The following is a 15,261-nucleotide window of genomic DNA, read 5'->3' as shown; positions in this document are numbered from 1 at the left end:
AAGAGTAGTGCCCGTGGGTGTGTGGGAGATTCTTGGATTACAACTCTGTGAACCCTGCTTCCTACTGGGCTGAGTGTTCAGATAAGGTAATGTTAAGGGCTATGAATGAACCAAGGAATCTCTCAATCTGAAAATACATGGTGTCCATAACTCTACAGTATAACTAGATTATATACATAGTTCTGGTCTATGGGAACCTAGCTTCCCTCCGAAACTCATTGATTCTATATTTATTTAACAATTGCTGTGTATCAAGCATATGTTAGATGCCAGGGCTAGAAAAGTGAACAGTGCACTATCCTGAGGGAATTACAGTTTCCTGGGGAGAGTCGTGCATGGACCACAGAATATGATAATTGTTGGCAGCAGAGGAGAAGCCACTTAAATAGGTGGAGGAGAAGGTCAAAGAAGGCCGTATAAAAATGCTGACCCTATACTATGTCTAGAAGGACGACTAAGAGAAAGTACAAAGACTAAGAGCCTGGCCCAACTGGGATGGGTTAAGTGAAAAAGTACATCAATTGTACAAAAACACTTCTTTGGGTTCCTATGTATAAATAACAAACCAAAATGACGCACACATGTCATCAAATTACCATTATTTGAAGCTCCCTACCTATTATCTGAGATACAGAGGAGATAAAAAGGATCAATGAGAAGCGAAGGAAGAGAGGGAGACCTGGTTAGAGACAAGGAAATGTAAGGAGGCTGTGCCAAGGAACCCGCTAAGGATAGTGATGTAGCCATGGCAGCCGTGACTGCTTCGGAAAGGGAAAGGGTTGACAGTGATGCTAAGGTAGCCCAGCGTGGGCTGCAGCATCAGAGCAGGGGAAATAGATGGTCAGGCGCCCTGGCTCTCAGGGACACACCTAGGCAGAGAGGGGGAAAGGAATAAAAATTCCAAACAGCTTCCTTTCTTCTTTGATATTAGCAAGATACTAAGGAAGCCCAGATGTTGAATCTGTGGAGATATACAGAAGGCCGCTTCCCAAGCCCCAGTACTTTTTTTTTTTTTTTTTAAATCGAGACAGGGTTTAGAAAAGCTTTGTACCTTTATATTATACAATATAACAATAAGTTGTCTCTGGTTATGGCTTTAATGAATCCTCTTCTCTCTAGATGGATCCAAGATAAGCAATATTGTGAATAATAACAAATTTTAAAAGATTAAATCAAAGAAAATACATTCTTTAACCACAGACTACTGAACTAGAAATTAACACAAGAAATTTGAAGTGCTCTTAAGTTGAAATTAAGCAATAGACTTTGAAACTATCTATCAATAAAAAAGAAAATATGAATTAGACAATATTTCAAATTGTGCTGAATGTGGTGGTGCACATGTTCAGTCCCAGTGTGGGGAAGGTCAACACAGGAGGATCACATGTTCAAGGTGAGCTTAATGACACTCTGTTTCCAGAAAAAATATTTTGAGTCAATGGAAAAATGAAAATATAACATCAAAATTTATGAGACACAGCTAAAATTTTGTTTACATGAATTCCCTAAAGAGTCAAAAATAACAATACAAAAAGATTTTAAAATAGACGAAAGTGATTTGGGCCAAAGTTTTACTAAATAAATAATCAGTGGCAAATATAAACCTGAGCTATCATTTATCAAGAATATTAAATTAATTTTATAGCTATAAAAATGATGCAGATACTCACACAGGGAAGGAAGAGGGAAGGAGGGAGGGAGGGAGAGAGAGAGAGAGAGAGAGAGAGAGAGAGAGAGAGAGAGAGAACACAAACAGAGAAAACTAAAATTTGCCAATGGCAAATAGACATTGCAAAGGGTTTTCAAAGTCATTAATCACTAGGAAATGCAAATTAAACCCATAAGGACATAGAACTTTACACTTGTAAGAATAGGTAACATTAAGTCAATTAATCCAGCAGTTCCAAGCACTGGTAACGATACAGAGCAACCACAATTCTCATGTGTTCCAGACAGAAAGGCAAGCAGGAAGCTGGCCGGGAAACAATTTGCAGCTTCTAATGAAGTTAAGCATATTTACTGAAGGACTAAGAAATCCCACTCTTGGGTATTTACTCAAGGGAAATGAAGGCAGATGTCCACACAAAAACTTGCCCATGAATATTTATATCAACTTAGTTCATAATCATGATTAATTAACCCACATGCCCTTCAACTGATGAATAAAATATTCTATACTATGGGTTATTCCTTAGTAATTAAACAGGAAAAACATGGGCAAGTACAAACAGCTTTCTGTGTTTACAATGAAGGAGACCCATATCTCCTGTAGCTCCAGGGATGAAGACGCTAGAAACCATTCCCCTTACCAGCTTAGTTTCCAATGTTGATCTCACAGTCCATATACCACCATTAAGGTAAGGATATTTGCTAGAAAGTATGGGATCCTGTATATCGGAATAGGAATGTATGTGAAGGCTGCAAAGAAGCTCCAGACATTTAATCCCAAATTCTGATGTCTTTGTCAGTTAGGAAACAACATCCCTAACTGCTAGTGGACCCTCCATCCCCTCCCCAGTGGCAACACACACTCCAGTGGGAGTGACTTTGTTAATACCTGGTTGTAGTGTTTCCCATCTTTAGTGAAGGAGAACCCACTCTGCCTCCTCTGAGTCTAGACATGTAATTGGAATCAAGTCTCTACAGGCCCCTAAAATCAAGATATGAAATAACCCATAGGGAGGTACAGTATACTCCAAATGAACTATTCAGGTTTTCTAGCTCATAAAGAAACCAGGAAATTGTGTAGGAAAGGATATTGAGGATATGGGCTAATGGCAGCAGGTACAGAATCGGATCAGTTTAAGTTTGTTGAAATGAGACCACTGGGTCGATTCTGTACTTCCTGCTGTACCTGTTAGAAAGGGTTCCTCATGTGTAGAAGAATGAAACTGTGTCCACATTTCTCACTCTGCATGACAATTAACTCCAAATGGATTAAAGACCTCAATGCAAGACATGAAACTCTGAAATCAAGGGGAAAGTGAAAAAAAAAAAAACCAAAAAAACCAAAAAAACAAAAAAACATGTTATGGTATGAGCATAGGCAAATACCTTCTGAATAGGATCCTATCTATTGGGGAGATGGGTAGCAAAGCCATCACTATCACTGTTTTGGGGTCAGCCCGTGGTTTTAGATCTTTATGAAATTGGGTGCACCTATTTTTGGTGAATTTATGTTTAAAATTGTAATATCCTCTTGGTGGATTGTTCCAATAAAGAGTATGATGTGATCTCTCTTATCTCTTCTGAGTAGTTTTGGCTTGAAGTCTGTTTTGTCAGAATAGCTTGTTTGCTAGATCCATTTGCTTGAAATACCTTTTTCTAGCCTTGTACCTTAAAGTGGTGTCTATGATTGACAGCAAGGTGTTTCGTGGAGCTAGCAAAAAGATGGATCTTGTTTTTCAATTCAGTATGCCAGTCTGCATCTCTGTATTGGGGAATTGAGACCATTATTAGGAAGTGTCATTATTTAAAGAGTTATTATTGCGTATTAGTTGTTGTCATTTTGTTGCTTTGTGGTGTTTCCTTAGATTCCTTTTTATTAACTATTCTGGAATTGTTTCTTTATTCCCTACAACTTCTTGGGTGTGTTTATCCTTACCTTCCAACCAAATGATTACTTCCAGTATCCTCTGTTGAGCTGGCTTAGAGGACATAAATTAATCTGTTTTTATCATGGAAACTTTGTATTTCTCCTTTAATTTCAATAGATTGTTTTTCGAGTATACTAGTCTGGGTGGACAATGTGGCAACTAATGAAAATGACCTGGAATAATTTCCATGCCAAAAAATCAAATAATTATTACAACTATATTCAAACAAACCAAAAGACACAAATGTACTTCAAGGGAAGAAAAGCAAAGTGATGAATGAAATAAGGTAGTTAATACGAGGTATGAAAGTAGAATGCAACCAAAGGATAAAACTCGGGATTGGGGATTTAGCTCAGTGGTAGAGCACTTGCCTAGCAAGCACAAGGCCCTGGGTTCGATCCTCAGCTCCAAAAAAAAAGAGATAAAACTCATGGAAGAAAAGCCAAACTGAAATGATGCTGAGAATGAAAAACTGACTGAGCCAAATGAAAACCTTAGCAGAAAGCCTCACCAATAGGATGGATCATGCGGGAAACAGAACCAGGGCTGGAAGACAAGGTAGAGGAACTGGATTAACTCAGAAAAGGTGAACAGTGTAACGAGTCCTTTTCTGTCCCACTAGCCAGGTCCCAAATAATGACATGGAGACTTATTAATAATTATAAAAGCTTGGTCTTTAACTTAGGCTTATCTCAACTACCTCTTATAACTTAAATTAAACCACATTTCAAAATATATGTTCTGACATGTTGCATTACCTCTCTTCCATCTTGTACCTCCTATTTCCTCTCCATAGCTGGCTGGCAACTCAGCCTTTCTTTTTCCCAGAATCCTCTATCTCCTCAGAAGTCCCACATAACCTCTCCCTGTCTAGCTATTGGCTATTCAGCTCTTTATTACACCAATCACAGCAAACACATCTTCACAGTGTACAAATATCTCACAACACAACAATGTATTTTAAAGAAAAGAACCGAACATAGGAGAGCTGTGAGACACCATGAAAACACCTAATATTTGAGCTGTAGGCACAGAAGAAGGAGAGGAACACCATAGCGAAAGCATAGAGAATATTTTCAATAAAATCATGGAAGAAAATGTCCAAAGCTATAGAAATAATTGCCCATTGCTAGTGTTCTCAGAACTGGAATGAACTCTGCATGCTACCCAACGAGAAACTTAAACAGCAACATAAACCCTTCAATCTACAGTGATGTCATGTCTGTAAGATATGCTAGTGCAGTGGTGGTACAAAGCCTGTGGGAGTGACCAGCCAACATCTGATTTGATTTAATGCCCACCCATGAGATGGAGCCCATACCCAGTGCTGCTTGGGTGACCAACAACCAGAGACTAGATAGCTCAGGGCCCTAAGGAGAAAACCAAATACTACTGCTCTACTGAAGGAACATAGCAATAAAATGACTCCTAATGACATTCTGTTATACTAATAGATCAATGTCTTGCTCAGCCATCATCAAAGAAGCTTCTTCCTGCAGCAGATGGGAACAAATATAGAGAACCACTGTAGTTAGAGTTTTCCTGCCTGGCCCAGTCAGGACAAATCTCTCTCACCCACCAGTCCCACAGTCGCTCAGACCCAACCAAGTAAACACACAGAGACTTATATTGCTTACAAACTGTATGGCCGTGGCAGGCTTCTTGTTATCTACTTCTATCGTAAATGAACCCATTTCTGTTATTCTATACTTTGCCACATGGCTTGTGGCTTACCAGTATCTTTACATGTTGCTTCTCATGGCGGTGGCTGGCGGTGTCTCTCCCCCAGCCTACCACTTCCCAGAATTCTCTTCTTTCTTGTCCCGCCTATACTTCCTTCCTGGCCACTGGCCAAACAGCATTTTATTTATACAGAGCAATATCCACAGCAACCCACAGCCAGACATTATGCAGACAGTGAGAGACCTGGGGACTCTGATCCCTAGACGGGATGTCTCCATTATATCACTCCTCTCAGGGCTCTGGCAACTTCATGGAAAAGGAGATAGAAAGAGTGTAAGAGCCAGAGGGGATGGAAGATACTTAGGAAAGAAGGCCATCTGAACATAACAGGAACAATGTACATATTAACTCACAGAGCCCGAGGCAGAAGGCCCAGGACTTGCGCAGGTCTGCACCATATGGGGTCCTAGAAAAGAGAAGTGGACTCATGCCCCCATCACTAACCCGGAAGCTATCTCCAATTGAGAACCACTTGCAAACGAAAACTTAGTTTTCTTCAAAGGAGTCTCTCTGGGGCAACACACTATTCTTAAGGGTAGACCATATGCCCAATAGTAGATGGCCAATAGAAAACAAACTCATCGGCATTTTTGGAGGTACCTTGTCTCATAATGTAGTGGCATAATTCTGTTTCTTTTAAAAAAAATTAGTGTTTTAAGTGCCCCCTCTCTCCCTCTCCCTGAAGCAGGAGGAATCTTAAAGGTACTTATTAATAAAATCAAACCTGAGGCCAGCCATTGGGGTGAATGCTGGAAGATCAGAGAGACAGAATAGGCCACAGCTACCTCACCTCGCCAGTTCCTCAGCTGGTCTTGTTTCCTCAGACTGTAAGCTTCTGAGTCCTCATCCAGAATGACTCTCAGCTGAACTATGCTGCTCAAAGCCTAAAAGCTTAACCAGCCAAAATGCTTCTAGTTTCTGGTCTTCACGCCTTATATATCTTTCTACTTCTGCCGTCACTCCCTGGGATTAAAGGCTTGCTTTCTGGGATTAAAGGCATGTGTCTCCATGCTGGCTGTATCCTTGAACACACAGAGATCCGCCTAGCTCTGCCTCCCAAGTGCTGGGATTAAAGGCGTGCACCACCACTGGCCAGCTTCTGCTATGGCTTGCTCTGACCCATTTTCTAGCCACCATTTTTGGCTCTGTATCTAGTGGCTGTCTGTTCTCTGAGCCCAGATAAATTTATTAGGTTGCATAATATTTTGGGGAATACAGTACCCCACCCTCTCTCTCTCTCCTTCTCTCTCTCTCTCTCTGTTACACACACACACACACACACACACACACACACACACACACACACACACACAAACATACCATCCAGGTTCTTTGCCTATATATTATGGCTTCGAGTTATGGTTTTTTATGGGATTCCTGAGTGCATCTGTATCTTGTGTCTTTTTCTGGGCTCTTTTCCTCCTGTTCATTTGTTTTGTTCTATTCTGATGTGTTTGTTTTGTTTTATCTTATGGTATTTTATTTGATTATTATCCCTTAGATGCCTGTTCTCTAATGAGAGGTAGAAAAAGAGTGAATTTGAATAGGAGGAGAAGATATAATCAGAATATAGTGTATTAAAAATCTATTTTCAAGCTGGGTGGTGGTGGCGCACACCTTTAATCCCAGCACTTGGGAGGCAGGTGGATCTCTGTGAGTTCGAGGCCAGCCTGGTCTCCAAAGCAAGTTCCAGGAAAGGCACAAAGCTACACAGAGAAACCCTGTCTCGAAAAACAAAACAAAACAAAACAAAAATCTATTTTCAATACAAGGAAGATAAAATTAAGAAGAAAGAGTTGCCCATTGAGATACAAGAGGCTATAGAAGACCAAATAGAAGGGACCGGAAAAGAAACTCCCCACGACATAATATAATTCAAACACTAAAAACACACAATAAGAAAAGGCAGCGAAAGTTGCAACAGAGCGAGGTGAAGACACTCGTAAATTCAGGCGCATCAAACATCACCTGATTAAATATAGGGCCATGCATGCCATCTCTAAATAGGGGTAATGACTTTTTTCTTTTCTATTTGTAACCCTTTCATCACTTTATCTTACCTTATTTCTCTAGATAAGACTTCAAAAGCTACATTAAGTGAAAGTATACTCCTGTGCTCTTAAACAGCATGTATAAGGCTTTAAGTGAGCTGATGGAGATACAACCAAAATATAGGATAGTTCTCAATCTTCAGTAGCTCAACATTTAAGTAAGGATACAGATATTATCAGTGACTACATTAACAATTTAATTCCAATTGTGATTAGAGTTTTTTGACGAAAGTATTATGGGGGAACTTGGCTTTACCTCCAGGAAAATGAAGTCCAAGATAGGATGGCAAAGTCTTACCAGAAAGAAACCAGCAGAAGAGGGTAGGAAAATGCAGTGGTGGGAAAAGGTAGAGCAGGCAAAAAGGACCTGAGGCTGGGAGAATCATGGTTTTACCCCTGGACAACACAGGTAGTCCTAGGGGATGCTGTGCTACACTCACTGAATTCTGGTGCTTGTGCAATTAGGGATTCACAGTCAGTAGACTCAATTGGTTTTATACTTCTCATAGATCTGTTGCCTTGTACAAAAGACACAGAGACCTGCTGGGGGATGTCTTTCTGTATACAGAGAACATATGTTGTTCCCACTGGTTAATAAATAAGCTGCTTTGGCCTATGGCAAGGTAACTTACAGGCAGGTGGGAAATCCAAGGAGAGAGACAGGAAAGAAAAAGGCTGAGTTTGGTGAGATGCCAATCTGTTACCCAAGGAGCAATATGCCAGCAGGGCTGTAAAGAACACGTGGCAAAACATAGATTAATAGAAATGGGTTAATTTAAGATGACAAAGCTAGCTAGCAAGTAATGCAAGCCATTGGCCATACAGTTTGTAGTTAATATAAGCCTCTGAGTGATTATTTTGTAAGCAGACTGCAGGACTGCAGGGCCAGGTAGGACTGGAGAAACTTCCAGCTACAGAGACCATTTTGCTCTAATTGGAAATGTTTCCTCAGAAATTAAAGGCAATGCAAGAAGGGCGGAAATGGGTTCATTTTCTACCTCGGTTTCTCTATTCTGACATGTATCCAGGAAAAAGAAGCCCCTCTTCTGACTTACACTTGGGAGCTAATAATTTAAATATGTGACATTTAAACCATGGGAAAGAGTTCAGTCTGAGAGGAAGGAGAGCCCTTGTGGCCCCCAGAGAATCTCTACTGCCATTCGGCTCCATGGCTCATGACTTTTGGATAGCTACCAAACTTCCCTGCGCTTCTTTTGTCTCATTTGTACAACAAAATAGTTAAATACACAAAAAGAGGCCACTAATCAGACTTACTTAGAAAACACCTTATAACGAAGGTGTTTAGATCATAAAGCAATGTTTAGAAATGTTCTCAGAGTCAAACAATTTTATAGAATCAGTATGTACCCTGGATTTCAGGTCTAAAACATTTGGTTTAGTTTTGCTAGAGAAGAGAAAACAAACAAACAAACAAACAAACAAACAAACAAACAAACAACTTTTTTGCCATGGTTTGAAGATATACCATAAGGGAAAACTTCTCTTGGACACATCATGATGCACCTAGGTTGAAAAATAATTTATTGTAAGGTACTATAAATAAAGATCTGCTTGAATTCATGTAGACTATGTTAAGAAGATTTTTTTTGTAGGAGAGCGACACCCTCAACTTGTGTTTGCTTGAAGAATCAGGTCAGCTGTGGACACACCCTGGAACACTTACATTTTTGAAAGGATAAAATGTGATTCCAAAAAGAAGTCTAGACATTAAAAAACTTTATTTCAGCTTGTTTTTTTATGACAAATATGAATCATTATTTCATCTCTTTCAAAATTAACTCCTGGTTTTTCTAGTTAACTTTGGGTTATTTCTGCCAATAGAGTTTTGATTGAATAAAAACTCTTCATTTACTGACAATAGTGTTCTTTTGCATGTCTCTAAACCTTTACTTTAAAAATACACCTTTAATATAGTTCAATGTGATGTGTTTGATGTAGATGAACTAAATTAATCCCTGAGAATCTATCAATTTCCTTCCAAGAGTTCAAGAGATACCACTAGAGAAGGAATGTGAAAATTGTCTTCAGTTATGAGCTTCATGAAGCTTAATTTTAATAAATATTTACAAGACAATATTTTGAAGGATGCCATATGAAATAATACAAATCAAGCATCCCGATATTAGGTGGAGGAGTGTTAAATGTAAATAATAATTATGAATATTCATATGAACACATACGAATACTCCAGGGTTGTTTTTCCCCTCCATTGTGTGAGTATGTTAAAGAAGGGAGTTTTATAAGAAAGAAAGAAATGGCAAAAACATGTAATGTTTGTAACTGCAAAGCAATATAAACATAGGCTGCTGTCCTTGAAGAACAAAACTGAAAGACTGAGCAAGCTCAGAGCTTGCCATCTTTCTTTTGAAATTCTCAAAAAACTTTTTTAATTAAAACATGTTAATTAAAAAAATTAAAAAAAAATTGTCTGCCTCTTTGGCCTATCTGATTTGTGGGAAAACTTACCCTGTGATCAGAAAAAGTATCAAGCAAACCATGATGCTACAGGGGTGGCCTTATGGAGCATGTTAATTACTCAGATTGACCTAACATATCTCATCCCCCTTCAAGGTGCAGAGAGTGACTGGGGCATCTTACACCAGCTTTTACACAGTCTTCTTCCAGTTCCCTAAAGGAGCCTCAACATCTCTAATCACTGGCTTCTGAGATCAGCTTGCCATCTTAAGAACATGCCCAGCCCCGGTGTACAGAACTTTGTGAATCTTTACCCAATCAAGATGTTTCCTTTGTCCAATTTGAAGCTTTGCTGAATTTTCCTAGACTGCTATGGTAAAAATGTGTGTGGGTGCCTATGACACAGAGAACAGAGAATCCCTGGCAAGAGTTTATATGAAGAATTTGAAGCTTGCTTGCTAATGAGTATTTTTGTGTGGCAGACTGTGGTCGGAGATTACCACTCAGTTAATGATGAAGGAAGGAAGTGGCCACAGCTTCTGTTTAACTTTGATCAGATTAACAAATGCTTCAGTGATGAATATTTATTTACTGAGGGAGTCTGATAACTATGTAAGAACAAGTTGATTTACACCATCCTGTATGCCATTAATTGTCTGTGAGCTTGGATATATATATATATATATATATATATATATATATATATATATATATATATATATATATATAAAATGATATACAGAAATTCCATGTCTACAGAGAATTCATAGATTAATTTAAAAGTAGAATGTTATCATTTCTGTTTATGTGAAAGCATTGGATTTTAAGACCCTGTATACCAGAGAGAATGGTCTTGTTTGCAATATTGAAGTTGATTGAGGTCAAGGTAATATTTGATCAATAAAACCTTTTAGTGATATTGCTGTATCAGCTTCTTAAGGTACAGATCTGAGACTGACAGTTGACTTAGTAAGATCTAGAGTTACATCCTGGCTCTGTCAAATGACCTCTTAGGATGTTTATTCTTATAAGCCAGTCTCCATGCTGTGAGGAAGACTAAGACATCAGTGCAGAGATCCACCTGGAGAAGAACTCACGGGCAGTACCAACTTATTAGTGACATTTGTAATTAGCCTTGGAGGTCATCCAACTACAGTAATGCTGCAGGGAATATCACTGTGATACTCTCACTGAGACAGAGTGTTTCAAGGCAGCAATGGGGAATGTGGCAAGACTGTACCTTAAGAAGGAGGGAAGGTTAGGGAGCTACTTGGTGGAGAGCACATTCCTGGTATGCAGGAAGCCCTGAGTTGACCCCCCTCTGCAGCACAAAACAAACAAACAAACAAACAAACAAACAAACAACAACAATAAAAAGCTATCAGTATCTCACACTTGGGGCTGAGAACTGAAATCAGGTTTTATTAGTGCCTCTGACTTTAATTAAAAAGCCAATGAAAGCCGTCGAAATAAATAACAGCTTTTGGAGGGCGTTTCTTCGTCTTTTGTGTACTCCATTTGTGCTGCAGCCATTATCTGACCTGCTTGACAGATGGTGGCATCACTAGAGTCAAGGGTTTGTCACAAACATTCTCCAGTGGAAGGACAAGATGAGAGTACACTCCAGGTCATACAACCCAGTCTTTGCAGGAGAATACCTCTAATCTCTTGTGCCCCTTGGGAACTGTTTCAAAGTCATTCCAACCACAGGATCATGCCAGTGCACTGGTTATCAATTATTGGGCTGATTCTTTTGCAAATCTTGAGACTGACATTTTTGCCCTTCTGAGACATAGATCACAAAGCATAGATCACTGCTGTGGCATCCCCACTCCAGTCCCAAGGCACACAGAACAAGCATAGCAGGGCCAGTGATTTACTGTTTTCCCACACAGATCATGGCCGAGCCCAGACAGATACAGAAGATCTATCGTTAAGGAGAGAAATGCAGCATTACTTGCTCATAAATTCAACTTAATGGTAATTTTAGTAGGGCAGCTTGCCCAGAGTTTGTTGAAACACAAATCAAAAAACCCCAAATTCCAGGCATATTTGCCTGGAAACTCTTTTGGCAACTTGGGTCCATTGACTTTTTAAGGAAATCAACTCCCCTAGTTATGGGAGTTAGGGAAGGTTTGTGCAAAGTCTGGATATCACTTTGGCAGCGAAGAGGCAAGTAGGTGGCATGCTGCTCAAATGATTTTGCCAAGGATGAGGCCTCGACATCAGTCATCTAGGACATACATACAGACAGACACACAGATTTCTAATACAGCCCAGCAAAAGCAGTCAGCTATCAGACAATTAAGATGACTAAACTTATGCTTTTTTTTTTTCCAAATCTTCCTGCCAATCACAAACAAATGAATCCTGATCATTACCACCCTTCCACCACAGAGTGAGCTAATCCTCGAAGAGTTGGCTTGGTTCATGTTAGGTTAGTATTATATAAATTGTACTCAGGCATAATGCTATTAGATTATTCTCAATGACCCTGAGAAGTGGACCAGACTGTGGCATCTTGTCCATGTACAGTACTCAATGTTCACTTCTCCTGTAGAACCTACCAAGTTTGTGCTTAAATATTATTTGTGTTTAAGTATCCCTTCAATAAACATGTCCCCAGATATGGTGATATCATACCCAGAACTGATTTTCTAGCTTCTAGCTTCTTGTACAGTGCTTGAGATGTGAGGGAAGCATGGTTTATAAGGTTGGATGAACAGAGATGTGAAGGAATTAAGTTCCTGACTTTTTGGAAGTCAAGGCTTTTAAGTCAAGGAGCCTGGCCAGTGGTCAGGTAATTTAAATGGCTAAGTGAAACCATAGGAAAAAAATGCATTCAAAGACTACTACTTCCCATAGGCCACAAACTTATTAAAATAGAGTTTTGCTTGTTTGAATAAACATGTATAATGCCAGTCCAGGCAGTGAACAGTGCCCAGTCCTGAAGAATATTCAGGGTGACTAGAAATCAAAAGTTTTTAATCCATTACTAATTAATTCTAAAAATCCAACATGTGATGATACCCTAACTTTCCTCCCAATAGCCTAGTTCTTTCCTTAGCTTTCTCCCCTAAAAAAGATTTCTTCTCTGATCTGGATTGGTAGATGGACATAGCAGCCATTTCCCTTCTCTACGTATTTGAGCCCCGCTGGAAATTTGTTTCTATTGAGCTCACATGTCTAGTACATGGGAAGGCTAAGATTAGAGTTGAGATGGAGGCTTGGAACACCTAAGGAATAGTTAAATCCTTATGGTGTTCTGTCAGTCATGATGCTAAGATTGAAAGGCAGTGGCTTTCCAGCTGGCGTGTCCACCATCATTACTCTGAGGGACCATTAGGATGCTGAGACTGCTGCCCGGAGTGTTCCTGTCCAGGCTAACATGCCAGGGTCACATTTCTTTTTGTGTATGTATGTGGTGCTGGGGAGTGAGCCCAGGGTCTCATGTGTGCTGAGCATGTGCACTAACACTGAGCTAGACCCCAACCCATAGATGAAAGATTTTAAAGAAATCCCAGCAACAGCTGATCTAATGTAAACTGACGGTTACTATGCAACTTGAACCGGTTCTCCTGAATGCCCTCTCATGGTGACTTCATTGATACGTTCGGTCATGGCAGCCTCTGACTGGAACAGGAAAAATCAGTTTGAATTGACTTGTAACTATTTTTGGTGATTTTTTTATATGCAGATGTCTTCTTTATTGCTGTGTACCTCGTGGCTTTTTGCGCTGCCTTTCCTGCTGCTGTTCATTGGGAGTGAAGGACAATCTATAACCCTGCTAGTAACACGGACATGCGTGCACGCAAATGAAGCCATTGGCCTTGTGTGGGCCATTGTATGAACATGGAGAATTTCACATCAAACTGGAGGCTATTTCTTCTTTTCCTCATCTTTTCTGACTAGGAACATACAGGAACTTTGGTCTAAATGGGGAAATATCAGCCATGCCTTTCAATCTTCTAAAAAGCTCCCGTAGTCCAGCCAAGCTACCTGGCTTTCTAATTCAACAGTTTTTGTAGAGAGGAAAAAAAAAACTCTCCCAAGAACCATTTTTAGTTACTTTCTTCTCTAATGATGAAAAGCTTTTCCGGACAGCCCAAATTTCATTCAGGATTCATTCCCATTCTCTGTCACTGCCCATTCTTCCCTGACCCCACCGATCCTCAGACAGCCAGGGATTTAAAAATATGTTGGAAGCTTTTAATGATGTCTGAAGAATAGAATTGTATTCAGACACCAAGCCAAAGAGAGCAGTCTGTCTATCTCATTTGTCATTAGTTTCACGGGATTGTTTTCATTGTGGCATGGCTTAATCACTGGCTGTGTGCAGACTATGCTACATAGTTAAAATAATTATGGGGGTTGGATACGAAAAAGTTTTGAGTTGGTATAATGCTTCTTTTACAATGAGCTTTGTGCTTTTTAAAAGGAAAGAGCAAAGAAGGACAGCCAGTTGGTGTTATTACCCATCCGTTTTTGCCCCTTTACAAGGTTGGCCAGAATATACATCTACTTTTCTAAATTACCTTTCGTCTGTTCAAGGATGCACTTGGCCCTGTTCCGGAGATAGTGTGTAGTGACTCATACTTTTTAGAACAGCTAATAATTATATATAGGCTTCACTACTAGTAACCATGACATATTCTTCTGAACCCAATGGTATGTTTACATAAGTGATATATCTGCTACCAACTTTAGAGTGTGTTCTGAACATCAGTTTTTGATGCAAGTGGTGTGATAGTCAATTTTATGTTTCAACTTGGCTGGGCTAAGAGCTTCTCACACGGGTGGTGAAGAGGAGGTTGTGTAGGTTTGGGAATACAGATCTTTTATTTGTTCTGGCTCTACTTAAGGTATTTCAGCATATCAATGATGCAAAAGTGAACTCTTTCATTAAAAGTACACTTTAGATTTTGGTTTTGAGTCATACTGGCTAAATAGTTTGCAGTGTGATGTGTTCTCTATTGATAGACAGTAGTAGAGAGCATCAGTTAATATTAATATTAATTAATATTAATATAAATTAATATCGTGAAGTTAAAGAGCTGTTACTGTACTGTGGGGCCAGCTTTGGGAAGGTGAGTATTGTATTTTGTGTTTTCATATGTCATATTTGCAAAATGCCTATGTGTTTATAGACATTCAATAATTTATTATAAAATAAACCTTTTTGTGTCAGGTAATTTTTACCTGACATAGGTTAATGGAAGTGTTCAATGTAATATTGAGAAAAGACAAAGTAGGCTTAATGCTTTGTATTTTAGGTGCTTTCAATGAAGTTCTGAGGTTTTTGAGGACATAACTCCATAAGAAATGGAAGAGCAGCTTTTTTTTTTTTTTTTTTAGCTATCAAGAATTTACAAGAGTTGCTAATAGATGGGGTCAGAGGGTAGGAAGCTGACTGCAGACTCCTGGATTAAGCAGTG

The sequence above is a fragment of the Onychomys torridus genome, chromosome 20 (genome assembly GCF_903995425.1).
Source record: "Onychomys torridus chromosome 20, mOncTor1.1, whole genome shotgun sequence".
Taxonomy (NCBI): domain Eukaryota; kingdom Metazoa; phylum Chordata; class Mammalia; order Rodentia; family Cricetidae; genus Onychomys; species Onychomys torridus.
The sequence above is the reverse complement of the archived record's forward strand: the minus strand, read 5'-3'. Positions refer to the sequence as shown.